Here is a 26,938-nt window from a genome sequence, read left to right as displayed (position 1 = left end):
AGATGATGTGTTGTTGAATATGTATGCAATTTGAAATTGTTTGGTTCATATGTAGATTATCCTATTGGCTTATTTTTTTGCAAAAGAGATGATGAAATTGATGGTTGTATGTGACATGATTTGTTCCACAGATTGGGTTGTATAAATTAGATGTTATGTATTTGCATATGTTTTGAATATGAGTGTTTTAAGGGAGAGAGATGTTGCATATGATAAAATTGTGCATATGGTTATGTGACACCATATTGTTTGAGAATTTTATTTGATTGAAAGATGATGTGCGTATATTTGAGAAGATGATGTATGCATGTGCTAGTAAATTAGCTATATGTTGAATATATAGATGGCATAATATTTGTTTGAATCTGAAAAGACTACTTTGGCAAGCAAATATATTTAGAAAAAATATTATATGTGTGAAGTGGTATGACAATATAGTTGAATATATAGATGGCAAAGTTTTTTTTTGCAAAAGAGATGATGAAATTTGATGATTTTGTGTGCCATGATTTGTTCAATAGAATGGCAGATGATGATTATGAATTTTATTTGATGGTGAAATTTGGTACTCTAGATGATATGTGTGCATATCTAGAAGAAATAAATGATGTGGTTATGTTTGAGAAGCATGGTGTTTTTATATGGCATAACTTGAAGAAGGAAATAGTATTGTTTGATATTGTTCATGTATTCATAGATGTTTGTGATTTTTTTGTAGGATGGCGGATGATTGTCAAAACCGGCGGATCTCGGGTAGGGGGTCCCGAACTGTGCGTCTAGGTGGATGGTAACAGGAGGCAAGGGACACGATGTTTTACCCAGGTTCGAGCCCTCTTGATGGAGGTAAAACCCTACGTCCTGCTTGATTAATATTGATGATGTGTGTTACAAGAGTGGATCTACCACGAGATCAAGGAGGCTAAACCCTAGAAGCTAGCCTATGGCATGATTGTTGTTCGTCCTATGGACTAAAGCCATCCGGTTTATATAGACACCGGAGAGGGCTAAGGTTACACAGAGTCGGTTACAATGGTAGGAGATCTACATATCCGTATCGCCAAGCTTGCCTTCCATGCCAAGGAAAGTCCCATCCGGACACGGGATGAAGTCTTCAATCTTGTATCTTCATAGTCTTGGAGTCCGGCCGATGATGATAGTTCGGCTATCCGGACACCCCCTAGCCCGAAACTCCCTCAGTAGCCCCTGAACCAGGCTTCAATGACGACGAGTCCGGCGCGCATGTTGTCTTCGGCTTTGCAAGGCGGGTTCTTCCTCCGAATAATTTATAGAAGATTGTAAACACCAGGATAGTGTCCGGCTCTGCAAAAATAAATTCCACGCACCACCATAGAGAGAATAATATTACACAAGTTCAATCTGCTGACGTATTTTGCGGCGTGACGTCACACCACTACCAAGCCTTTACTAGAATCGTTTTTATTGTACCACCTTAGCGCGTTTAGCGAAGCGGTTTCCTTGGCACGTCTTGTCGAAGCAGAGATCGTGTTCCCCTTATTCCGGGATTCCCATCAATACGGACATGGGTAAGCCAACCGTGCCCGTTGCCACGCCCCCTCCATCGAAGGCGGGTTCCAAACGGTCACGGGGACGGCTCTTGGTATTATTCCTCTTTATAATGAGACCAAGGCCCGTTCTTTTCCTTCAATCCTCTATCGAATCCGCCCCTCGCCCCGAGTTCCAACACCCAGGGCTCCAGATTCAGGTACCTTCGATCTTCGACAATGTCCGGCCCTGACCTACGAGGCCGGTGGATGCCCTCCTCCGTCACGGAAGAGGACGTGCTAAAGCTGAGAGACGCCAGGTACTTAACCTACGAGATTTCGCATAGGCTGCCTGCCCGAGGGCAGGTTATTCCGACTCCCGAGCTTGGTGAGAGCGTCGTGTTCGTGTCTCACCTCCGTCTGGGTTTAGGCTTCCCGACGGATCCCTTCGTGAGGGGGCTCATGTTTTACTATGGGCTGGAATTCCATGACTTGGCTCCGGAGTCCATCCTCCACATCTCATCATTCATTGTCGTCTGCGAAGCCTTCCTCTGCACTACCCCTCACTTCGGCTTGTGGCTCAAAACCTTCAACGTGGAGCCGAAGATGATTGAGGGGCGTCAGGCAGAGTGCGGCGTGGCGGTTATAAGCAAGAGGGCTGATGCTCCATGGCCCGAGGGCTCTTTTCAGGAGGAGCTCGGCCTGTGGCAACAGGAGTGGTTCTATATCACCGCTCCCAGGGGCAGCAGGCAGAGGCCGCCGCCCGTCTTCCGCTCGGGCCCTCCACAATAGTTGGCGTCATGGGTCAACAAGGGGCGTGACTGGAGGCCGTCCAAAGACGTACCCCTGTTGTAGGACCGGATTCGAGGCCTCCAAGAAAGGGAGATCAATCTGGTCGTAGTGGTACAGGTTATGCTGATCCGACGCCTACTGCCCTGCAAACATCACCCCCTCCGCCTGTGGGAATTTAATCCGGAGGGGCCATGAGCTCTTCAACACTTCATGGGTTTGACACCCGCGGAGATGTACAAACTGTTCTTCGGATCGCAAGAGATGCGTCCGGACTTGACCGAGGATGCTGGCCTAAGCTGCAATCGCCCGGATACTCAAGTAAGTAGCCCTGTGTCCGGACACATCGTCCATTTATTTATCATGGGTTTGCCTTTTAACCAGCTATCCCTTGGACAGGAGTGGATAGCGCAAGCAAAACTGATACGGTGTCTGGCCCCCCTCCCTGAGACCACGCATGATCCCGTGTTAATCAAAATGTTGGAGGTTGCACCTTTAGAGGAGGGCGAAGGGGGGCATAGGGGAACTACCACCTCTGCCAAGGAGGCTTTCAGTAAGGGAGGAATCGAGAGTCCCTCCTTCCAGGGGGAGAAGAGGACCGCTTCCGAAGACTCGGGGGCCAAGGCCTCAAAGCGGGGAAAGAAATCTGTACCGGAAGGTCTTGTGCCGGGAAGAGCCCCGGCCGTACTGTCTCCTCCGAGGAATCAGCCCTCCAGCGAGCCATAAGTAAAAAAGGGGGAATTTTGTAATAGGGAACGCCCCTATATTATTTCCAAAGGTAACTGAAGTTTTCACCTCGTAGTTCGGATCTCGGCCCATCTCAGCAGAGCTCAACTTTGGGGGACCTTCGTCCGGAGATGATGGAGAGCGAGACGCCTCCATCTGCCGTCCCGTCTGGCGGGGCGGACAACCCTTAGGTGTCGTCACGGAGGGTCTCCCCGAGTCCGGCGGGGCCGGAGAGTCCGGCACCCGTTGGGGTACGGCTGGTGGAGCTGTAGGATTTGCTCAAGAGGGCGTCTATCTCAAGGGCTCACCGCACATTAATGAGTATGGTGATTGAGAGGATCTCGTCCGCTGAAAGCGGGTTGTGTGAGGCCGTCGGAAGTTTGCTGACGGGGTTTGAGGTACGCAAAAAATGACATAGCTTTTGACAGTTTTGCACATGAAGTGCGCCCTGTATAGATAGTAGCCCCTGAGACTTGGTATGCTGTCGAAAGTGACAGCATGCCGAGGATCATAATCTCAGTTATAGATTGTCGCCTTTCCTATGCAGGTGGCGGAACGTTCGGTGGCCAGCCGGACTGATGGAGTTGCCGAGTTGAAGAGGCAACTCGACGTTGCGGATGCGGACATCTCGCTGGTCAATAAATGACTTGATGAGTCACAAGGTATGTGGTTGCTCCGCGGTCGCCTAGTAAGGGAGCTGACGCCCATTTCTTACGATTTGTATGCTTGATGCAGATGGTGCTGCTGCTGTGGAAAACCTTCGAGCAGAGCTTGCTCGGGCCAAGGAGCAAGCCAGAAAAAACGAAGCGGCTGCCTCGAAGGCAGCGGAAGAGCTAGAAGCCGAGAAGGCTGCTCACTGCCGAAGCAGGGAGGAGATGGCTGGAATGGCCGCGAAATTAAAAGATGCTACCGACCGCCAGGAGGTTCTTGAAAGAGAACGCCGAGCGGAGCAAGAGGACCTGAAGAAGGCCGACGCCGAAGCCAAGGATGCTCGTAGTGCCATGCGGGCTATGAAGGAGGAACTGCGCCAGGTCAGAGACATTGTGGCTGGAAAGCCCTTTATGCTGCGTAGGAAGTTCACGGATCCAAAGTATGCTCAGCTGTGCCGATTGTGCGGTGCGGAGGATCCTTATCTGGATTTGGCAGCGAGTGCGGCGGATGCAGTCGTGCACTTCCGAAGCCAGGAAGATCACGAAATGGAAGAGCTTTTCTGGTCTCAATTCCATAGTCCGGAGCGTCCACTTCCGTTGAGTGATCGGCTGGTTGAGTGGGCTGAGCTGAATAGGTTGTCTGGACTTGCCATGACGGATGTGGTTGCTCATCTGTGGCCGGAAAGGCCCAAGTCGAAGAGTTATTTTGGCTTGTTGCAGCAATTCCTTGGGGCGGTGCCGCATATTGGGGCGATGAAGCGGTCGGCATGCATAGAAAGTGCACGGATGGCTCTCGCCCGTGTTAAGACATACTTGGAGGAGATGGATGCCACCGCTGTTGCGTCCCGGGGTTCGGACGAAAGCCAATTCCCCACCGAGCACTATTTTGAGGAAGTCCTATAGGGCGCTCGTTTAATAGAGTCATAGTGCTCGAAAGATGTTATGTTTAAATGACATGTATGATTTCTGAGATCATGTTTATAATGCAATAGCTTTTTATACCTGTGCGTTCAAGTATTGAACTATCTCCTGTGCGGCCGTATGTGTATGTATAATCTGAAAGATGGCAGTCTTTGGCTTCAGCCCGCACGCACATGGTGCAGGGGTGTTTGCAAAAAGAAAAGCGCTTTTTCACACTTAATCCAACGTCTTGGTCCTTTTAAGGAGGTGATAGCGTAGCAAACTAGGCAACCGGACTATAATGCTTTATCACTTTCACTTAGCCATAGGAGCTTGAATGTGGGGCTACTATATAGCCCCTAGCGGCACCGCTATTCTCCGAACTCGGGGCGCGTATGTGCCTGACCGGGAAGCGGTCCTTCGTCAAAGCGGAGGAATTCTAAACATTCCAATGGTCGATCGAGTGGTTGACTAGTCTCTCGCTATATCATGACAGTCAGTTTTCGGCTTTCTCTACTGAGGTGCTCGCCCGGCCGAACCGGGGCACAATCGCAGTAGTTCTCCTGGTGCCGCGTTAGCCGATGATACGGAACGTAATGCAGCAAAACACAGGAGCCGGGCAAACCCAACATTTGACCAAAGACATGATTCGGAGCTGATGCATATAAGGCCTAACTCGAGATGCCGAACACTCCCTAAGGTGTTCGGTCTTTATGATACCAGGCAGAACAATGCCCTAAGCCCCTAGTGTCCAGGTACAGGCGGGAACTTCTAACGCGGCCGATGCCAAAACGCCAGCCTCCTCCTCGGCTATGGTAGGAAACCGGGGGATGTGTATCAACAAGAGACAGTAAGAAAGGTTTACGCAGGGTCTTAATCTGAAAAGAATCCTTGCAACGGGTCCCTGCTGCACATCTGCGTCTGTGTCTCCGTTGTGCTGTATCTGGACGGGTGTAGCACGTGCTTCATCTGTAAAAAGAGAAGGACTTAGTTTCTAAGAAATATCATGCAAAAGTTGTATTAAAATAAAGTATAATTTGGAAGATGAAGAAAGTTGAGCTTTATTGGCTCTCATCATTTATACGCGCGGCCCCTTATAAAGGGGGTATGCGGCTGGGAAGCCCCTTGTTTATTTACGCCGGACTCGCCTAACCGTGTCCGGGGTCTGAATGACCTGTTTTTAGGGACCTTGACCTGCAAGGTCGGAGTGGCTGTCAAGGCAGCCACACGCTCTCCGTGGTCGAGGAACACTCGGAGTTACTCTTTAATGAGATTATGCCGCGTGGACCGGGCATTATAAGTATAAGAGACGTGTAATGTGGTATTGCGTTAAAGCGGGCGAAAGCTTTGCGTCCCAGTAGTGCTCGATGACCACTGTAAAATGGGGCGATATGGAGAGTGAGCTTTTCGCGACGGAGGTTGTCGGATGAACCGAACACAACCTCTAGTGGTACAGAGCCCGTATAATTGGCTTAAAGGCCTGGCGTCACTCCTTTGAAGGAAGAGCTGTTATGGCGAATTTTGGTAGGGTCTATTCCCATTCTGCAGACGGTGTCCTGGTATGGCAGGTGCCGCGCTGTGTTTTCGTGTTATCACATGAAGTGAGTTCACTGTTTTGACTTCTAGTGGGAAAGTCTTCTGTTTTCCGGAGTGCTGCTTTTGGGGTTCGTCACTTTCGCTTGGTGTGTCGAGCCCCTTGTGTTCGGCGTTAAGCCGGTCAGACTGCTTGAAGACCCAACAATCTCTGTGGGTATGGTTTGCAGGCTTCCTGGAGGTACCATGTATTTGACATAGCCTATCCAGAATCTTGTTTAGGTTGGATAGCTCGTCACTGTTGTCCTTGAGGGGCAATGTTTTGTTATTCGGCCGAGAGCTTTTGAATATGGTGTTGACCACTGTACTATTTGGGCCATTTCCTTGTTCCAGCGCTGATATTTTCTGCGTCGTGATTTCCCATTTCCATCCCTGACTTCGAATGTACTCGGGTCGCTGGTGCTGCATCTAGCTACCCAGCTGTCTTCCCCCGCGCAAAAGCGGGTCATGAGACTTGTTAGTGCGGCCATTGTTCTTGGTTGTCTCCGGCATCGTCGTCCATACCGTCGATGTCTTCGGAGTCGTGGTCTAGCATGTCGGTTAGATCGTCGACAGTGGCTACCAAGTGGGTGGTGGGTGGGCTTTGAATTTCTTCTTCGTCCGCATCCCAACCGTCCTGGCCGCAGTCCAGCCAGGGCTCTCCTGATAACGAGAGATACTTTAGCGAACTCAAGATGTCGCCGAAAGGTGAGTGTTGAAAGATGTCCGCTGCGGTGAACTCCATGATCGGTGCCCAATCGGATTCGATCGGAGGGGGCGCGGGAGGTTCAGAGGCCGGCAAGGAGTACGGCACCTCGGAGTTACGAGCTTCGTGAGGGACAAGGTTAGTGTTCGGCTCTATCGCCATAGAGGTTGCAGCCCCCGAGGCGGTGTCTAGCCATCCGTCCTCAATCTGCGCAGCCGGCTCCGAATTGAAGATCAGAGCGGACTCGAGTGCGGCCTCCAGGGTACTGTCCGGCTACAGAGCTAAATCTTTGCCCATCGTGACAGTGCGGCGCGCTTGGCTGTGGCCCGAACCCATCGAAGATCAAGTCCCCGCGGATGTTAGCCGTGAAGTTCAAACTTCCAAATCTGACCTGACAGCCAGTGGTGTAGCTTTCGATCTGCTCCAGATGGCCAAGTGAAGTGGCCCGTAGTGCAAAGCCGCCGAATACGATGATCTGTCCGAGGAGGAAGGCCTCACCCTGGACTGCGTCGTTGATGATGATCGAAGAAGCCATCGAGCCTATCGGTGACGACACAGAGGAACTCTCAATGAAAGCACCAATGTTGGTGTCAAAACCGACGGATCTTGGGTAGGGGGTCCCGAACTGTGTGTCTAGGCGGATGGTAACAGGAGGCAAGGGACACGATGTTTTACCCAGGTTCGGGCCCTCTTGATGGAGGTAAAACCCTACGTCCTGCTTGATTAATATTGATGATGTGTGTTACAAGAGTGGATCTACCACGAGATCAAGGAGGCTAAACCCTAGAAGCTAGCCTATGGCATGATTGTTGTTCGTCCTATGGACTAAAGCCATCCGGTTTATATAGACACCAGAGAGGGCTAGGGTTACACAGAGTCGGTTACAATGGTAGGAGATCTACATATCCGTATCGCCAAGCTTGCCTTCCACGCCAAGGAAAGTCCCATTCGGACACGGGACGAAGTCTTCAATCTTGTATCTTCATAGTCTTGGAGTCCGGCCGATGATGATAGTTCGGCTATCCGGACACCCCCTAGTCCAGAACTCCCTCAATAATGATGGACCTTGGTATGACGGATTAATCGATGAGTGGGATAAGGAGCATCGTGCTCGTGCCATTGAGAAGGGAGATGTAAGAAGCTAGACTTATCAATTTTCGTTGTTTCTCATTTGTGTTCTTGTATTGATTAAAACATCACTTTATTTGCAGCTTGTAGTTGCTATGCGCATGAGGGGTCATTCCGCTGATGACTTTACTTACGACCCACGGTACGAGCCTTACGTTCGGAGATTGGGTCTTCTCCCATTCGTGTTGCAGTTTAAGTGACGCGCTCCGCCGGTGAACCACGCGGCGCTGACCGCACATATATATTTTGTTCTAGCAAACACCCATAGTATCGAATGACAAACATTAGTGTTCACATAATAGCAAATGACAAACATAGTTCATGACCACGATGGTCTACGATACAATGTCTCGAATGACATAGCAAATTACAAACATAGTTCAAATTACACAAATAGTCTCGAATGAGAAGTTCATCACATACAATGTCTCGAATGACATAAGTAGTTCATGACCATGATGGTCCACGATAGTTGAAACGATATGAACATCACATATAACTCGGTTTCCTGTAGCAATGCAAGTCAACAACCCTTTTCCATTGCCATTCTTGCAGTATTTCTTGAATCTTGCCATCATCAGTTATGTCAACCAATTTTCTTTCCCTGGGGCCATCTGACTGCCTCCTGCTGATGTAGTACACAAAATCCTCTTCCTTCAACCCTTGCTTCAACATGAATTTAGTCTTCAACCAATCGAAAGTGAGGTCCACTTCACTAACTTGCACAACACATGGAGACAAGCCTTGCACATGAACAACAGGGCTAAGCACCCACTGAGTTTCCTTAGCCATCTACATCACACAAATCTCTTAGTAGCTAACCTATGATTCATTAAACCATGAAGAAAACAAACTAGGGTTTGCACAAAAGTATGATATATTAAACCAACCAAAAAATGGGGTGGAGTTGATTTACCTTCTAGTTTCGAAATCCTGAAGATCCAATGGTGAAACCGGACCGATATGTGAGAGATTTGAGGGGGGTTAGGGTGCTGGATGAGGGAGTGACGTTGGCAGGGCTAGAGGTGAGAGTGGGTGGATATGAATGAAATGAGAGGGGTAGAGGTGGAGATGAATGCATGAGAGGGCTAGAGGTGGGCCCAAAAAATCTTATCCACTCGAATCTTATCCATCAGACAAATAACTGCAAAAATGCTCTCTGGATAGGGACCCAGACGCCATGGAGTGGCAACACAACTTCTTAACACCCATTCTTTGGTTTCTTTAAGCTTTCTTTCACGAACCTTCCATGGGCATCCTTCTTGCTCACGCTTCACGGTGTAACGCAACTTCATGTCGGAGTGCACAACATAAAATGGCCTATGGTTCCGAATGGCATAGTCAGACAACCAAAACTTCAGCATAGGCAAGCTTAGAAACTTCACTCCTTTCTTCAAATAAGCATTCTCGTCCTCCTTCTCCTCCCTTGGTTCTCCTGGATCCGGGCATGGTGTTGGCTCAATCGCCGTCATTCTCATTCCACCATCAACAACAGCTTTATGGGCAAGGCTAAGATCTTTAAACAAGTGAGTTCTTTTTTCTAAGCCCGCCAACTCAAAGTGGATTTGATTTTCCTCCTTTGTGAATCCATCCTCGTCTAACTGTTCAACTGGACCATCGTCATCCGAGTCATATGCATATTGACGCCTAAAAGGCAACTCACGATCCATGTCCTTTTGCGCTATGTACGCATCCAAGTCACCAACATCATTACCATGAAACCCTTCCTCTTGCTCTTCGTCATCATCATAAACATCTTCATCATCTTGAATTACTTCGTCACTAGCAATCACCTCAACTCATTTGCTTGGCTAGTTGGTGGTTGGCTAGAAGCATTGGGGGCATACAACTCAACCTCATTTGGTTCAATAGATGGTACACGGGGACGTGGTTGGCGATAAGCATTGGGAGAATCAACCACAACCCTATGCTCAACAAGTGGCACCATTGTCATCTCGCTCATGTCATCCTTTGGGGAAGAGACATGCCGGTTCAAATCAAGTGTAAACCGAGGAGATTCAACCTTGGTGGCAAACAATTCAAGTGACTTGCCTTCCGATTGGGAAACTTTTTCCTTGTATACATCCCAATGCAAATCCGAGGTGATAGGCATACTTTTCAAGCGAGATTTGGCTCCAACTCCAACATCATACCTTCCTATTAACTTAACATCAACATTGGTGTCCATCCACTTTAAGGCTTGTCTCACTTTTGCAACAACATCCTCATACCTAGGGCTTGTATCAAAAACCAATGGTTCCTCACCCGTGTCGGCATTGTTACTCAAGAATGCCTCCTTGTCCATGTAATGAACATTAACAAGTTTCTCCATCTAAAAATAACATGAATGCATTTAAGACTTCAATGAGAATTGGTGTTTATCCAAATACATCTCATTATATCCGAATCATATCAACACTAAATTATTGGTGATGTCCACAAAAGTATCACTAATTAACACACATTAAGCAAAGTTAACCCTAATCACTAACTAACTCTAACCCCCAATCTTTCTACTCAACAAGCATATATTCCTACTACACACCATGCATATCACTATATTATCAAAGTTAACCAAGCCATTCACACTAACATAAGGGAGAAAACATGAACTAGGGTTCCACCAATATGTATAAAATGCAACCAAAATAACAAGATTTAACAAAAAATAATTGGATGATTTGGGGGAGATTACCAAGAGCAACAAAGTGATGGAAAGATCCACCTAAGGGATGCACCTTTTGGAGGGGATTTGAGGGGGAGCTTGAGGGGTAGGAGAGAGTATGAGAGCTCAAAGTGTTCTTCAAGCTTGGGTTGTGGATTGGGGAAAGTGTGTGGGGTGGGTCCCACACACTCTCCCGGGGGTTATCTAGTTACCACGGCCAGACGCCAAGGTCTCTGGCGTCTGGTCCCTTTGCCACGTCAGCAGGTCAATGGGCAGGCGGGCAGTGCGGGCCAGGGGCCAGACGTCAGGGTTCGTGGCGTCTGCTTTGCAACCCAGACAACAGGGATGTTGGTGTCACCCAAGGAGGTCAGAAACGAAATTCTTTTCAAAGCAAGGTCAAATCGGAATTTTGTTAGCCTTTTAGGTCATAACAGTAATTTTGTCCGTTGGGCGCCGCACGATTTGACTCGATCCCGTGGCTATCGCGAGTCCGGCGTAGCGTTTGGCCGGCGCACCGGCTGTAAACACTTTCCTTAATTAAATCCTAATAGTCCATGCTTAGGTCGGTTGTGTAGTTAGCAACCGCTAGTTACCCGAATCTTCGGTCAATGAAATCATTGTTCATTCCATCCTCTTCTCTCGTTTTCTTTTCACACGTTATCAACACGCCTCTGCCGAGAGCACAGGCCACACAGTGAAGAAGAAAAGAAGAAGAACGACAGTCTACTTCGGGGCGGAACGGCTCCTCCAGGCGACCGCATCACCGCGGCCTCTCAAAGGCGCGGCGAGCTTCGGTCTCAGGCACGCGATGGTAGCGCCCTCAGGCGAACGGCGCATCTTGGACCTCCTGCGGCGGCGCCCTCCGGCGCGACGAGGCAAACGGCCGAACGGCGAAGCCATCAGGCGCGAGGCGCGAAGGAGCGGCCATGGCTTTCTCTTGAAGCGCAGCGCACGGGCCGGCATTGCTGTCGGCGAATGGCCGTGACTGCGCCCTCTCCCTCAGGCGCGGCGCAATCCGGCGGCTCCGTCAAGTGTGGACGGGACGGTACGCGGCCAACGGCCCAGCGGGGCCCGACCCGGCCTTGCACCCCACGCGCATCCAAGCCCTCTGGTCGGAGCACGGCCCCGACCTTCACCGGAGGCAGCGGCTGGAAAAGAAAAATCCCATCGATGAATCTCTGCACGGCGGAAGCAGGGCATGGTAAGTGCGACGCGAGGTGTCCAACTCCACCGACGTCCGTTTTGTCCGGATTCTGTCCGTTTGGGTAGCGATTTGGGGTCGTGTCCGGGCCTGTCCTGGAATGCGATGGCCGTGCGGCCACCGCGCGGCCGCATCCATTTTGCCCCATCCTGTCCGCGTCTAGTTTTCAAATGACAAGCCCTAGTTCGGACCAGCGGTCCCGGTTCACGCCGGCAACAGAGCCAGCGGCCTACACGTCCATCGCCGGCATCAGCCAGCGGCCGGCAACATAGCCAGCCTCCAGAATGAATAGTTCTCCTCGCCGGCAACACAGCCAGCGGCCGGCAACACAGCCGGCCTCCAAAATGAATGGTTTCTCACCGGCACACTACCAGCGGCCCGACGGGCGGGCGGGCAGCACCCATGCCAGCCTCAAAAAGAACGGCCACGCCGATCGGACGACCTAGTTCAGGCCTTCGGCGTCGAGCATCTCCTTCTGCCTGGCCTCGAACCAGGCCCTCATCTTGTCGCTCATCTTCGACAAGTCCACGCTCATGATCGCAAGGGCCACCTCCTTCGCTTTGGTGGCGGCATTGGTAGCCTCGATGTCGAGCTGCCTCTGCCTGGCCTTGACGTTGTCGGCCTCGATGTCGAGCTGCCTTTGCCGGGCCGCCTCCTCCATGTCGAGCTGCCTTTGCCGGGCCGCCTCCTCCATGTCGATCTTCCTCTTCTTGGCCGCCTCCTCCATCTCAAGCTTCTGTCTTTGAAGGTCTAGGTATTGCTTCATTTGCTCGTCCTTGCTTTACCGCTTCTTCTTGTCCCTCACATCCTTTTGAGACATCATGCCATGCAAAGTCTCATGCAAGGCCATGGATGAGGCGTCACGTATGTCGTCCACCTTGGAGTTGGTCTTGCCCCTCAGCCTCTTCAACGCCTCGCCATCTCCACCTCCGGCGAACTTGGCCGTCTTCAGTCCTCTCTTCATTTGTAGTTCACGGTATTGGTCCTTGAACTTAGGGCACATGTTGATGAGCGTCCAACAATGCGTAAGAGTGAATGGCTTGTCATTGTGCCGGGCCTTGAATGCCTCCAAAGATTGGAATGTCTACACCACATGATCAACAACAAGTGAACATGCAAACATATACACGGCCAAAGTCTCATGGCCGTAGCAAGGAAAGGGCTAGAAAGAGGAGATCATACCATGTGCCCAACGCCGAGACCACTCACGGGCCGTGCTTCAACGCTCTCAAATGAGGCGCAATACTTGTTGCACTCTTGTTGGATGAACAACCATCTTTTTTGAATCGAACCGATGCCACGGTTGCTTGTAATTTGGAAGGGCTCAAACATCTTCCTTTCATGGAATGTTTTGTGGACTCTCGTCCAAAACACAATGCCCTTTTGTTGCGCGCCGGTCCTCAGATCTTGGCTAATCTCCATCCAAGCTTGGCAAATCAACTTGTCCTCCTCTTGTGTATATGACCCCGTCGATGAACAATGGCGCACCACAAAAACAATGCCCTTCCTCTTCTTTTGTTCCTCCGCTCTTTGGGTGAGCTCGTCGATGAACAATGGCGCACCACTAATATCAACGTCATTGCTTTCTTCTTCTTCTTCATCACCTTCGACATAGATGCCATCGTCTTCATGCCACGAGTCACCATGGTCGTAGTCAGCACAGTCGTGCCCACCTTCATCGAGGACGTACTCGGCGCGGCCATCCTGACTTTGGGTCTCATCGGGGTCGTAGGCACGACCATGCCCACCGTCGAAGATCACGTCCTCCATGTAGCGGTTGTAGAAGGGGTCGTCGACCGCTGGCATTGGGGTTGGCATTTCATCAAACAAGACGCGCGGGGCCGGCATGGTGCCCGTGAACGATGCCCGTGCCTGCTTTCTTAGCATCTCGACGGACGGCCGCCCGCCGCTGCTGGACCCAGGCGTGACGTTGAGGTCGATGACGGCCGCGGGGCGTGGTGTGGACGGCGCGAACGCGCCCACGTCCGGCGACCCCGAGAAACGGGTCTGGCCATCGTGCCTTGGCGGAGGGAAGCAGGGCGACATGGGCGTGGTGTGCGATGTCGGTGACTGGCAGTGCGTAGGCCGGGTGACCGACGAGCCTGTGCTTGCCGGGCCGACGGCCGCTGCAGGGAACCCGGCAGGACGGCCCATGCCAAGCATGAGGATGGCGTGCGCTTTGTTGACGAGGTCCTCCTTCTCGTCCGCAGCAGCCTTGCGCCGCGCGGCCTCCAGCTCCTCGCGCTGGGCGGCGAACTTGGCCGCGGCTGCATTGACCTTGACGATCGCTCTCCGTTCCCTCCTCTTTGCCGATTCCGCGTCCAACTTGGCGATCTCCTCCGGCGTGCACTCCGACCGCGGCTTCCTTACCGCCTTCTTCTTCACCTTTGCGGGCGGGTCGACGGCCAGGCCGCCGGAACCCCGCGAGGCGTCGGCCATGGACGGGGGAGAGAGGGGGCGGCGGGAGGGATGTGGGAGGGTTTGGGGCAAATGGCGCCAAATGGGCGTGGGGGGGTTTTGGTTTCTCCCACCGACGGGCGGGCCAGGGGAGGACAAGCGCGCGCGTCCCGCCCGTCCGCGTGCTGTCTATTTCACCCCAAACCGGGCGCAAGTTTGGGCCGGAGATGGGTCGAAAACGGACGGAATCCGGACATTTGTCCGTTTGAGGCCGCGCGCTGGGCCGCCTCTTTTGTCCCTTTTACCCCAAACGGACGGGGATGGACAGGATAGGGTCGCGCGGTGGAATTGGCCTAAGCAAGAACATGCGGTGGTGGTTTGCCATGGCCACCAAGCACGCACGGGAATTGGGGAACGATCCTTTGGCGAGTTTTTGATTCAGCCCTCCTACTTTTTGGTATTTAACATATTAGTACATGTAATACATGTTCACCGGTTCAGCCATCAGGTTTTACTATACTTCAGATATCTGCTTCTGGAATTTCTTCCTTTCTGAAATATGTTTCAGGCCGTAACAGTAGTAAGGTAGTCAACAGATTTTTTTAAGATCCTTAGATCTAATATTTATGCAGCACAGTCTCTGTATTTATCATAAATTGTTGTTTAGGCTCTTGCCAATATCGTAAAATTAACATTGGAGACATTTTTTGTCTCTATGTTTCATATACCATATGTAAACGAATAGACATTTTCTGAAATTTGTTACATGCGATTACATGTTTAATCTGTTTGCCCCTAGCTTCCTCTGTAATAGCAATAATGAGACAACAACTATATTATTGCAATTGAAATTCTTTTTCCTTGCAAACATGGATGTAAATTCAAACACGAATTATGAAGTGTCATATTCACTATGACTACCTGCATTTATTTGTGAATCACAAGGTAATGGTGGCGTCTACTGCACAATTTGCATATTACCCATCACTACTGTGAGGTCTACGTCTTGTCATTTTGATAAGATGTCTACCTTCAAACGTGCTCCTCCAAATATTAATATTAAATGTGACTACCTCCAGATATCACAAGGTAATACGGGCATCTATTGCAAATTTTGCAGACTGTACACTATTACTGCAAGGTCTACATCATGTCACTTTGACAGTTGATTACCTTCAAAGTGATTTCATAAATTCAGCATAACATAAGGTAATACAATTATGAACATCTACTGACAAAAGTCGAACTATGTTTTCTATTACTGCGAGATATACACCGCATTTGGTGATTATCTTCAAAATGTTATCCAATATGAATTGAGGTCTACACATATGGTTATAAAGCATCAGCTATATATTCTAGAATTTGCTCCTCTGAGGAAATTGGTGTTGTTGTTCACTAAAATTGTCTACTCTCATAGTAATATAATTATGTGCAATCACTATATGCTGAAATGGTAATCTGGTGCTAATTCAAGCCTCACTTTGCTTGAATATGTTATACAAAATTACGTAAATATTTGCATACCCTGGTGATTACCTTCTATTTCATTGGTAAAATACATGGCAGAAGAGCCTATGTCATTACTTATAACTATATTGTCGTCCATCCATCAAGATGGATACCATAATTTATAGCAAGTGTCTCAAACACTGTTGCAATGTCCACATCACATTGTGGTTATACTTTCATAGTGACTAACCAATGTCAAACATGCAAAGTCTATACGTTTTGGCAGCGACTCTAAACTCACACACTTCCTCAAGAATGAAGTCCAAAATATTAACAATGATTTTATCACATGCATTGTATTGAAGGCTACACTTACGTTCACCAAGGATCACCTTGGCCATGATTGTTCTCAAACAAATCATTTTCACTATTTACATTTCCAAATGCACTAAATTTATGATTAGGCGGGAGTATTTATTTTAGCATGATTCATGACATCAGTCATTGTATCCACTTGTCGCATTGTTGCCACTATATATAACTCCACCGCCAGGATAATATGTCATGGTTATTCTCTTAATAGCTAAGTATGTAGATATGCATTTTATATGTCACAAACGTCACTTAGTTCTCAAGCTAAGTACATTATGGCTGAATATTTATTCACTTCCAATATTTCCCTTAAGAGAATAAGCACATCGCGGATGACCACCATTTAGTTTTCAAGACCTCAAGTCTATCGCAACTCACAATTTTATCACTTAATCAACTTCAAGTTGAGATCTCGTGATCAAATATTTTCCTATATACAGATCCAGTTGAAAATCCCTTAATGCACTTTACATCCTCTTAAGATGGTAATACCATTTTTATGATCAAGAAACATGGAATTTCTTAAAATCATAAGATTCACCCAATATGTGCTATACTATAATTTAAAATTCTTGTTGGTACCGAGAATACTATGCAAGTTAGTGGTCACAAAATAGAACCATGAGGAATTTGAAGTAAAGTGGAGGCTAATAGACAACTAAAGACAGAATTATCTCTTAATAGGAATTGGTCGCTTTCAAATGATCAAAAGACAACTCTCAAGTTTGTCAAATGTATGGTTATATAAATATTGTACCTATGATTACCAAACCCTCAAACATATGGTCGAACCACACCACAAGTTTATTAAAAGGCCAATAAGTTGAATGGGATAAATTTGAAAATTTGCAAATAACAACCAGATCCTGGTAAAGGATTCTTCTCAGAATCCTCATCACAAGGAGGACCAAAATCTAGTGCAGAAGATGGAGAATGAACTCATTTGCACTCAAGAATATCGGAGGCCTCAGGTAATCTCCTAATTATCCCAACATATTATTAGCCTATACTTGTACTAGTACATGTAGTAAAATGTCCAATATCATATCCCTTGGATACAATATTTAATAAATTTGAATGTATGTTTCAATTCATATTCAGTATTGTTGTGTACATAATGGTTTTCTAAGTATCAATAAATTAAATATTAGGCTTGATAGCCTTAGCCATCCTGGTTTGGGGATGATTAGAAACTTATTGACAATTCTATTGGTCACAATTTAACAAGTTGCAAAATATTCACCATATCATCAAATTATATGTGCACCACATGTGCCATAGGGGAAATCCGATTTAAAGAATTCTCACCTTAAAATTCTAAATGAGCCACTTATTCTTCCTTGAACACATTCAAAAGATATATGTGGAATGTTGAACCATTATCTGGGGTAATTTAGATACTTCATGGTACTCATATACACATTCATAAAATGTTTTTAAGTGTGTCTCTTATCACACACAACCATGATCTTACCCAATAAATTGCTTAACTTATCAAAGTAGGAGCAAATTCTCCCGAACAAAGGATAAACCCATTCGAACGGGAATGTCGTTGAACTCATTTCACGAGAATTTTATGATTGGATTCAGTACCCTATGTACATACCCAGAATGGTTAAACTAAATTTCTTATCAAAGATAGTCAAATGAATTACATGGCCACTTTTAAAGAATTGTAAATTTACCAGCCTCTTGCTGGACGCATATGGCCTTACACACCGTTAGTATGATCTAAATCATACCAACTGCATATCATACTACTTTCCCCTTGTAGTAACTACGTGGAAATCAACAAAGGGTTTCCCATCTGCAATAATTCGGTTACATACCGATATCACCACTCCAGCATACATCAATGGGCACTCACAGAAAATTAGGGATCTATGTAAGAAATAACAATTTATCCGTCAATCAAAATTATTCATAGCCCGTATGCTGATTGCGTTAGCAATAAGGATATTTTCCGGCATTATGGGAAGATAAGTACCATAAAGAATGCCAAGAAATAAATTAAAATTGTTATTGACATTCAATCCTTATATCCACGAACTCAAAGAATCTTAAGTAGAAGTTTAGAGAATTATATATTTGCAACACATTGCAAACTGCCACATACATTTACTGATGACAAGGTGTCACTAAATTTTATACTCCTGCAGGAATGTGTTAGAAAGAGTAGAGGTACATAACAAACCACTCTTCCCCCCAAATGAGAGCAAGAGGGGGAGAGAATCTGACAACATGAGATATAAGTTCTCATATACTTCCGCGGAAACAGAGGAAATCAAATTCTCAACCAGTAAATGTAATTCAACATCAACTTGAAATACACCTCATTGGATGCTCATCATCCAAAGCCCGACATAAATGTGCACAAATGTTTTGCTGCGGGAAATCGAAACACCTTAACTCCATTTTTTGTAGGAAATCACAAGAAGTTAAAAAGGAATAAATATATTATCCACAAACTTCAATGATTCCATCAGAATCATATAAACTAAAGACTACATTTACCGACATATATTTCTTCTCAAATTGCTAAAACCTTTTTGGGCCCTGAACCAAAATGCATGGTAGAGTGCCTCTTGCACTCATATTGGTTCACATAAAAGGAAGCAAGTAACGAAGAATAGTACTCGCTCTACAAACGAGTAGTACTTATCGCAGTAATGCCTACTCCTCATAAGTATCATCCCTACGGAATACTAAAAACTTCTCATTCATAGACAAAGTCAATGAGGTGGTGAGAAAACAAGGCTTGTAGAAAAAGGGTTCAGGCAGAGACCCGACATCGATTACGATGTAACATACCCGCTTGGTATGAGTGGAATTATGTTTCGATACTAAATATCATTGGAAATAAAAATATTAATATTATCCATGCAGTTGATGGATGAAGTGGCTACATACTCATATGAGTCACTCATTCCAAAAATCTCTATTGAAGTCCTTGAAGGGCTTATACTTCCGAATCCAAAAGCAAATCGCAATGATTTTTGTGTAAAACTTCAGAAGTCACTCTATGACTTGAAATAGTCGGAAATCATATGGTACTACCGACTAAATGAGTTCCTTCTTCAAAAGGATTACTCAAATAATGATGATTATTTACATGTTTAATAAAAGAATCCCAAATTTGTTTACTTTATATCACTTAGTGTATATCGATGACCTCATCATCAATGTCTATACAAGACCTAACATACACAAAAAATCATCTCAAGACGGAAAATTTGGGTTAAACCCAATCTCTACTCCTAATGGAGCAGTTAGTAGTCTCCGTTCCGGGGTTTTTTCGTCCCACCTTCGTCGTTTTTTCGTTAGTTTTTTTCGTCTATCCCGTCATCATCGTCTGGCTTATTTTCGTCCCTTCCCCTCCACCGTCGATAGCCCCTGCACCGATTTTTTCGTGTCGAAGCCCATGCCACACCCCGTACGACAAAAAAAATGGAGAAAATCCTCTATGGATCTGCCCCTCCCGCAGTCCCGGTCGCCGCATGTCTCCCTCCACCTGCAGCCGCACCTCTGCTCCCCGCCTCCCACATCGGCGCCAGAAGCCTTTTGCGTTGCGGATCCGAGAGACTGGAGGCTGATCTTGCAGGTGAGGAGATGGTGGCGGCACCGACGAGCCCCCCCCCCCTTGGCGGCGTTGCCGCTGGGCACCGAGACAAAGGAGTGGTGGATGCCAATGCCTCGAGGCCTGCCTCAAGCATAAATTTAGAAGTCCATGACATCAGCAGCAAGTATTCAATCAACATATGACCGGGGATCCATCGGTGGTATTCCTATTGCTCTTGCAGTCTCTACATTTCATCCTTTTTTTGGATTTTGCGATCTTTTCAAATAAGAGATGGGCAACAATGCTTTTTCTCCATGCTAGCAATATGAATGATGAAGGAGAAGAGCAGAAAACACAAATCTTTCTCACGGCTATTGATTTTATGCACATCGGTTGTATTATGTGATATGGTAAACCAACAGAGGCATGTGGATAATCTAAACTGCTTATTTTTCGTCCGACACTTTAACTCCTTCAGTGACCTGATTGCTACTAAAATGTCACAATGGGTTTGGTTCGAAGTATTAGTTCAAAATATGGTGATTGAATAAAAAACACTCTTATTTTTTATCTCACGGATCATACTTTAAGGTTCATAATTTTTATAATGCTCTATAATAGAGTCGGGTTGGTTGTGTAATGCTTGAGTGAGTTACATGTTCTCTACATCACCCCCTTTATTTTTTGCAAATTAATTGCCTTCTTCGTGTGTTTCAGCTGCTAGGACTGAAGGCATAAATAATGTGTGTTAATCTTAGCAATTTAGTTATAAGTCTAATTAATCTATACCGTCTCTGAAACATTCAGTTCCAATTGGTTGCATACTTGCCAAAGATCGTATGACACAACAGCCATAGACGCCACATCAGCTTGGGAATATGGCCACAACAGATTGGTATATTCTCTTCTGAAATTGGTTGCATGCTTGCCAAAGGTCGCATGACTCAGCAGCCATGGACACCACATCTGCTTGGGAACATGGCCGCCGCAACAGATTGCTATCTTCTCTTCTAAAATCTAATAGCAGTCGTCCATTTGTATGCTGATATGCCTGACAGAATTTGCAAAGAGTTATCAAGTCTGTATTTGCGACGAGTTTCTCATTGTCTGATTGATGTGACTATTAGGTATTTGTTGGATGGCAACTCTAAGCTGCATGTTCATTGGGAGAATCATGATGAATCTTTGATGAACACTGTCAAAGATGAAAAGGTGAATTCTTCGATTCCCCGGGCTGTCAGGGATTTTGTACTTCCAGCAGGTTTTACAGGTGAATGTTGGCATCCCAGTGTGGGTTGGTTATGCATCTATGCATTGCTTTTGCCGTTTGTCAGGAGTACGAACTGTGGAGGTTCAGGTTTACAATCTTGGAAATGCAATGATTGATGCATTTTCTAATCGTAATGCAGTAAACAAATTGTTTTGCAAGTTATGCACTTTAATTTTTTGTATCTTACCATTCTTACCAACACTACAAGAAATATGTCAACTTGTGACCACCACTATTGGTCACTGAATGGTCATAGTTTTCCATTTGTGACCTTTTTGTGACCAAAACCAGAAGGTCAAAAGCTGACCGTCGTAAACTGACATTTTTGACCTTCTCTGTGAGAAGGTCGTAGCCGTTTACGAGCAAAATATGCCTACTATTTTGTTTTGTTCACTAGCTGTGTGCCGAAGCCACGTCGGATCCGACGTGGCAAGCTGACGTGGCAAAATTGCGACCAATTCAAAAGGTCACTGACAAGATTCAGCCCGGTCCGATTAGGTGTTTTACATGGGCCGAGCCCAATAATTGAACCTATTTGTGTTTTTTTTGTCAATTTTTGGTCAGGTTCATGGGCCAAGCCCTACAATTCGGCCTTTTTATTTTCTGGGCCTAGGACATTTTGCATTTCGTTTCATTCAACCTTTTGTTTTTGTTTTTCATAAATGCACAATATTCCAGTCCACTATTGTTTGGGCCATAGCCTTTTTAGATCCCAAATATTATTCGATCCAATAGACGAACATTCAGCCTTTTTCATTCACATCTTTCAATTTTACACATTTCAACAGCAACAATCAATAATGCTCACTATTAAATGATCAAATCCAAAAATCACTCTATGAAACTCACAACAGCACATCTGCACGATCCATCAAGTGTGCATACAATCAGAAACAAATACAGAGGCACCAAAACATGGTGGCAACATCAACTAAAACTATTGTGCACATCTCCAGGCTTCTTCTGACCCTCTTGTCTAATCACCCATGAATTTGGTTCCTGCACATGTTTGGAACCATGTGATTCTTCAAAAGAAGATGAGCAGGAGCATATAATATAGAGTACTAGTATGAAACAAGGGGCAAGAATGAAGTTACAACAAGGAAATCGAAACAAGGACAAGAATAATTCTTTGCCACTGGAAGATTAGAAGTAGCAAAACAAGGGCTCGATGGTCGTGGACACACACAGAGCATGAGCTTGAAATAGAGCACAGTAGAGGTGTGGTTGCTCGCTTAGCAGCTATGTGAGAACGGAAGAAGAGCGACCGAAGGATGGCATTCATAGTGGAAAGAAAATCTGGCGTGGTTCTCTTGCACCTGCACATGTTAGGAAGTGCACGCATCAGGGAACCAAACCAAGTATAAACATGGCACACTGAAAGAATATAAACTCCATCCTTCCACCTTGTTTCAACCAGCTCAGTTCAAGCAAATCATCTATAGTAGCAAAGCATGAAAAAGGAAGCAGCACATGGCAGGAATGTTTACAACAGCTCAGTTGATGACTTCAAATAGGAATAATGTATACAAGTATAATACAAAAAGATGAGAAACTATCACAATACAAAAATGGTATCATGGATATATATATATATATATATATATATATAGCTAACTCAATGACAGATTGAAATGTTTTACTCAATGTATGGAACTCAAAGAACTTTTCTGGTTAGTCACCAGCATCGTGCATTTTAACTTCAATAACTGCAGAAATTAGATAGTATGAAGGCAATATTCTAAAGATCAGAACAAATGAAGCTGACAACATAAAATAACCAGAAGTCAATTGTATCTACTCATATTTTGTGTGTCCAAGTAGGTACCGATGAAAGTCACAATATCCTATAATTGTTGAATGACTCATGGTAGAGCATGCATTGCTAAAATGCAATGAACCAGGATTTTACTTACACATATGGTTAAAGAAACAAACTTAAGGAATTAGTTAGAATCTTATATTACCCATGATCGACTGATTTAGACTGGTATTATATCTTACAAATCAAACTGAAGAAGTTCATTTACAGCCCAACTATAATCTTAGGCCAACTACTATAAGATGTAGGGAGCAGAGAGGTCACCATGGTTGTCATGTAGTCCACATGGAAGAGGTAGCATGCCCGTCCAAGCAGGATCAGCAGCACCAGCGGACGGGTCTGGGGTTGTCGCCGCTCCTCCTTGTGGATGCCGAGGTCGGAGACGCCGGATTTGTGCGGGCATCCACCTCCCATCCTTGCAATTAAAACTTTATGGTGGCCTGCTTGAGCTCCTCCTCCTAATGCTTCTCACTAACCTACAGGACAAACAAGGCCATAGGTGAGCTGCAGCAAAGGCATTTCCTGATGATTTACTAAGTTCATGGCCACCTACAGAAATATTAGAGGGACATGATAAGGAGCTGTAATACAAAGAACCGCCTAGACCTATACCGAATAGTAATGCATATATTCAGGAATATGAAGTTCACCAATTGTTCCAAAAAACAAGGAAAAATACTTGTTGATGTTTCAAGTGCAGCAGAATATATGCAAGTCCCAAGCATCCAGATGACTACTGTAGTCGATTGATAGCAGTAAATGTATACAACACCAAACACTGCTTGATAATTGAGGTAATTAAACATGAAAGAACTTATTACATATGCTTTTCTTCATCCAACGTTATAACATGTTACTGCTATGCTATTGTGATTAAAAGAGTAAGATTTCATCAAGCCTATGTCATGCATAATAGGAACACATTATAAAATACAGAATAGTAGTTCGGTTGCTCGGTTCCAAGAATGTTAGGGCCACCCAGCTAGCTAAGTTCGACATTGCTTGGTTGGAGAAGCATTACATTTCCGTGGTGGTGGCTGGCTGGCAATCATGGCTGCTAGCTCATGCTGCCAGTGTGCATGCACATCTCCCCGCTGGAACCAACCCAAACCAACCCAAATGAAACAACAATAGAAAACCACACATGTACCAGTAAACTTCAGCGTGAAACAGTTTCTCATTGAATGAAACTACCAAAGCATTTCCAAGAATTTCGAAGAATTAAACCACCTCAAGTCGATTCAGCCACTTCATGGTCGTCGTCGCCTACTTGCTGGTCTCGAGGTCGCCATCGCCGCTCACCACTGGCAGTCTTCTGTCGCTCTTCATCACCACTTGAGCCACCCATGCGCTCACTGGTCACTGGTTGTGCCTTCCGCTCCCTGCTCGTGGCGGAATAAGAAGTGCCTAAAGGTAATGGCAAAGTGCAGTTATGCAGGAGAAACATTTTACAGTACCTAATCATTAGTTGGTACAGTACAATTCACCTTTCAGCTACCTGATTTGCAAAGTGCAAAGACTTCATCAATAAAACAGAGAGTGTAGATATGGTTTCCGGCAAACTTAACTTAGAGTTATGGGCATCAACATATCAGTTCAGTCATAACTCATAACTAACTGAAACTATGCCACTCTTCGTAAAAAGATGATCACATGATTCTTGCAACATTTTTCAGTGAGCGAGTCCCCACAACATATGCACTAAGACAGAGCGGCAACTTACAGAACTAGATTGGCCCTCTCTCGCAGCTATTCTTGCACGCGCAGCATCTTCCTCTTGCAGTGTCCAAGCTAGAGTCGTATCAACCTGCAAGATGTCAGCAATCGGTTGGCCGTTTAGTAATCTTGCATCAGTAGTGAATCATCAGAAGAAGCCAAGAAGCGACTGGTAGAAGAAAACAACAACTTGATGCTATAGTTACAGCCAGAAAGTCCCAAGCAGTAAAAAATTCGATTTGATCATGTGATTTCGACTGGGCTTTGTTGATCTAAGACCACCCAGTACTAAATCCTAGATTTAAAGTACCTACGTAGCGTGTCTCAAGCTTAGCTAACGTGACAAGTTGCAGCAAGCTGAAACATTTTTATCTCATTAACAACTATTCATGGTGCAAATTGTTGCTTCAATCACTTACAAGCAACTAACCACGAGTACTGTGACCAATTTGTACGTCAATTGCTCTAATTCAGCTAAAATCCTAGTGCAGTGAAGGTGGAGGCACTGGATCACATGATCACATGGCACCTGCATCGAATTTCGAGCCGGTGCTCGCACCAAAGACTGAATCTGCACCACATCGATGCAATCTCGCGCACCCAGCAGCTCGGTGCTCCAGATAATGGCAAACAGATAGCCAGATCGCGGCCCAGCTCGACAGATCTACGCCCTGAACGAACCAACCCCGCCACGATCGTGCGGCTAGATCTAGCAGGACCAAGGACCAAGCCATGCCAGATCGATCAGATCTTGGCGAGAGGAGCAAGGAGAGGGAGCGCACGCACGTACCAGCACCACTCGATCAGACCACATTTTATGGATAAGGACAAATTTGTATGCATTTCTGATATTTCTAGCTATTTTTAATCATTTTTCAAGTGGCAAAATTGGTTTTTTTGTGAAGAACCCACCAAATATTTGTTGCAAAATTAGACTCCATCAATTTTCTAAAATACTATGGATAAGGACAAATTTGTATGCATTTCTGATCTTTCTAGCTATTTTCAATCATTTTTCAAGTGGCAAAAATGGTTTTTTTGTGAAGAACCCACCAAATATTTGTTGCAAAATTGGACTCCATCAATTTTCTAAAATACTAGGACATATTTAATGCATAATTGACCAAATTGTTGGGTGTAAAAAGTTTGATCCACCTCCCGTGAAAAAGACAAATTCCCGCCGATTCAGCTAGAAGCGGGTCAAATTTGAACTGTAGCTACCTCGTAGTTTGATCTTTATTTTTTTCCAAAAATCATTTATAGGTACATAAGTATCTATTTAATCAGAGAAACACTAAAAAAATTCAAGATTCAACCACTAGCTAGGAACGGTTATTCCCGTCATTTTGACCGCATTTTGAAACAGGCATAAAAAATTCAAAAAAAAATCATGCGTGAAGATTCATGGCTTTCAAGCCAAATGTGGTCAAGTTACCAGCAAAAATTATAAACTTGTAATATGAAAATAATTTGAAAAAGTGTTCTCAGAAACGAGCTATCATGCGTGAAGATTCATGGCTTTCAAGCCAAATGATCAATCTTATGGCCACATTCATGGAATAGTTTGTTCAAATGATCTCATATTGTGCACAAGGGTGCATATTGGAATTCCAAACTATGTTGCCTAAGGGAGTTTTCATTTTCTTTAGACGAAAAATTCATTTTCCATTTTTTGAGTGCCCAAAATGAGGTTTTTTTGTGAAGGACCTACCATATATTTGTTGCCAAATTGGACCAAATCATTTTTATAAAATACTAGGACATATTTAATGCATAATTAACAAAATGATTGGGTGTAAAAAGTTTTGATCCACCTTTGGTGAAAAGACAAATTCCCGCCAATTCAGCTGCAAGCGGGTCAAATTTGAACTGTAGCTGCCTCGTAGTTTGCTCTTTATTTTTCCCAAAAATCATTTATAGGTACATAAGTATCTATTTAATCAGAGAAACACCAAAAGTTTTCCAACATTCAACCACTAGCTAGGAACGGTCATGCCCTCCGTTTTGACCGCATTTTGAAACGAGCATAAAAATTCAAAAAAATCAAAAAGTTAGAAAACTTCGCATTGTGTCATTACATGTGACCAAGTTTCTAGGAACAATAATAAACTTATAATATGGCAATTATTTTATAAAAGTGTTCTCATAAATGAGCTATCATGCGTGAAGATTCATGGTTTTCAAGCCAAATGATCAATCTTATGGCCACATTCATGGCATAGTTTTTTCAAATAATCTCATATTGTGCACAGTGGTGCATCTTGGAATTCCAAACAATGTTGCCTAAGGGATTTTTCATTTTCTTTGCATGGAAAATTCATTTTAGTTTTTCAAGTGCCCGAAATGAGTTTTTTTTTGTGAAGGACCTACCAAATATTTGTTGCAAAATTGTACGAAATAAATTTTCTAAAATACTAGGACATATTTAATGCACAATTGACCAAATGGTTGGGTTTCAAAAGCTTTTATCCACCTCTCTTGAAAAAGACAAATTCCCGCCGATTCAGTTGG

General features: G+C 45.3%; 1 pseudogene; it reads right to left on the bottom strand.

Moving 5' to 3' along the window:
• Positions 1 to 12,233: 12,233 nt before the first annotated feature.
• Positions 12,234 to 23,125, bottom strand: LOC123114969 (uncharacterized; annotated as a pseudogene).
• Between the last annotated feature and the right edge of the window lie 3,813 nt (positions 23,126 to 26,938).

Source organism: Triticum aestivum, chromosome 5B (assembly GCF_018294505.1).
Source record: "Triticum aestivum cultivar Chinese Spring chromosome 5B, IWGSC CS RefSeq v2.1, whole genome shotgun sequence".
NCBI lineage: Eukaryota > Viridiplantae > Streptophyta > Magnoliopsida > Poales > Poaceae > Triticum > Triticum aestivum.
This window is presented reverse-complemented; position numbering and strand designations above follow the sequence as displayed.